Source organism: Homarus americanus, unplaced genomic scaffold (assembly GCF_018991925.1).
Source record: "Homarus americanus isolate GMGI-L3 unplaced genomic scaffold, GMGI_Hamer_2.0 scaffold41424, whole genome shotgun sequence".
Classification (NCBI taxonomy): Eukaryota; Metazoa; Arthropoda; class Malacostraca; order Decapoda; family Nephropidae; genus Homarus; species Homarus americanus.
In genome coordinates, this window is record NW_024747843.1 from 3,662 (window position 1) to 6,127 (window position 2,466).

At 46.8% G+C, this 2,466-nt stretch overlaps 1 non-coding gene across 1 annotated transcript; it reads right to left on the reverse strand.

The window, feature by feature from the left end:
- Positions 1-1,869: 1,869 nt before the first annotated feature.
- Positions 1,870-2,062, reverse strand: LOC121879868. Its single transcript, XR_006091451.1, has one exon. It is a non-coding gene; the product is annotated as a U2 spliceosomal RNA (small nuclear RNA).
- Between the last annotated feature and the right edge of the window lie 404 nt (positions 2,063-2,466).

Below are 2,466 nucleotides of genomic sequence, written 5' to 3' on the forward strand. Positions count from 1 at the left end.
CACCTGGGGTGTACCAACGGTAAGGAGGCGTACCATATGTCCCAACGGGATGAAGAAAATGTACTAGTTGAGACTGTGTGTGAGAAGGACCTAGGTGTGTATGTTGACAATGAGCTGAAGTTCTCGGGCCATTGTGAGAAGAAGGTAAATCAGGCAAATAAATTATTGGGTCTTATAAGAAGGTCGTTCAGATATCTAGACGGTCCGTCCCTCGTGACGATCTTCAGGAGTGAAGTGCTTCCCCATCTGGAGTACTGTCACCCCATCTGGTCCCCGAGATATGCTAGGGACTGTCAGTTGGTTGAAAATGTTCAAAGGAGGGCCACCAAGCTGGTGCCTGCACTTCGGCATCTCAGCTACCCTGCGAGATTGGAGCGCCTGAACTTGCCTAGCTTATACTACAGACGGGCAAGGGGGGACCTAGTTGAGGTTTATAAGCATCTCAGGGGGCACTACTCAGTTGAGTGTCCTTACTTGGAGCTGGCGGACGCTCGCCCCACAAGGGGTCACAGCTCAAGATTGAAGAAGCCGCAAGTCCGGAAAACCGTGAGGGCAAACTTTTTCGGAGTGAGGGTTGTAAACTCTTGGAACAATCTACCAGAAAGTGTTGTGACGGCACCGAGTGTGAGCTCTTTCAAGAGAAGACTTGACCAACACTGGAGCGGGTTCAGGTACATTCAGGAGCCGGTGCATGCCCAGTATTTGCCAACAGTGCGTGACAGAGACGTGACCGATCGCCCGGGCGGCTAGCGAGCCGACCTTTTGGTGAAGAATATAAAGGAAAAGAGTCGTGACCGATCGCCCAAGCGGCTAACAAGCCGATCAGTGGCGAAGAGGATAAAAAAAAAAAAAAAAAAAGAAGAAATGGCTGCTGAGATTCAATGTCACGAAGTGTAAGAGGATGCACCTGGGGCGTACCAACGGTAAGGAGGCGTATCATATGTCCCAACGGGATGAAGAAACTGCACTAGTTGAGACTGTATGTGAGAAGGACCTAGGCGTGTATGTTGACAATGAGCTGAAGTTCTCGGGCCATTGCGAGAAGAAGGTAAATCAGGCAAACAAATTATTGGGTCTTATAAGAAGGTCGATTAGATATCTAGACGGTCCGTCCTTCGTAACGATCTTCAGGAGTGAAGTGCTTCCCCATCTGGAGTACTGTCACCCCATCTGGTCCCCGAGATATGCTAGGGACTGTCAGTTGGTTGAAAATGTCCAAAGGAGGGCCACCAGACTGGTGCCTGCACTTCGGCACCACAGCTACCCTGAGAGATTGGAGCGCCTGAACTTGCCTAGCTTATACTACAGACGGGCAAGGGGGGACCTAGTTGAGGTGTATAAGCATCTCAGGGAGCACTACTCAGTTGAGTGTCCTTACTTGGAGCTGGCGGACGCTCGCCTCACAAGGGGTCACAACTCAAGATTGAAGAAGCCGCAAGTCCAGAAAACTGTGAGGGCAAACTTTTTCGGAGTGAGGGTTGTAAACTCTTGGAACAATCTACCAGAGAGTGTTGTGACGGCACCGAGTGTGAGCTCTTTCAAGACAAACTTGACCAACACTGGAGCGGGTTCAGGTACATTCAGGAGCCGGTGCCTGCTCAGTATTTGCCAACAGTGCGTGATAGAGACGTGACCGATCGCCCGGGCGGATAGCGAGCCGATCTTTTGGTGAAGAAGATAAATGAAAAGGAAAAGTAATCAGAGACATGACCGATCGCCCAAGCGGCTAACAAGCCGATCAGTGGCGAAGAGAATAAAAGTAAAAGTAAAAGTGACATACTATACTATGTACAGCGATTATAATACACTATGTCCATCGCCATCTTACTCAAAAGTTACGTATAATAAAATGATTTAATTTCTCCCCTTGGGGAGTGGACCGATCCCGGAGTCACTGCAATACCGGGCCAATCCGCGGCAAAGGTGGGGCAAGCCCCTAGCACTTCGCCAAGATCCAAAAATCAGTTTAATATCGAAGATCCCACATGGGGATCGTATCAGATATTAAGCTGATAAGAACAGATACTACACTTTGATCTTAGCCAAAAGGCCGAGAAGCGATGTCAAAAATGTTGTTGCGATTAAAGCAATGGACATTGCATAATAACATTACCTTGCTTTTAAATTGGTGCAACAAGGGTCTGTGACGAGAGATGTTTGTAGATAAACCGTCAAACTCATATACAACAAAACTAAAAGTATAGATAACTAAATGGTATTTATCTAACCAATCATTATATTATTCTTTACACTTCATTGTTATATTAGCATGTAATCTAAAAACAAGCAAACATAAATCACTATTATTTAACCACTTATTTGCTTAATCGCCCGCTGTTCGGGCGGGTGGCTGGTGCGTTTTTTTTTCATTCTTTCTTTATGAATATTATTGACCAGTGTTAGCGTAATGACCACGGCCATACACGTCAGTTAAAGGAGAATCAGACGATTCATATTGCGCTCAAT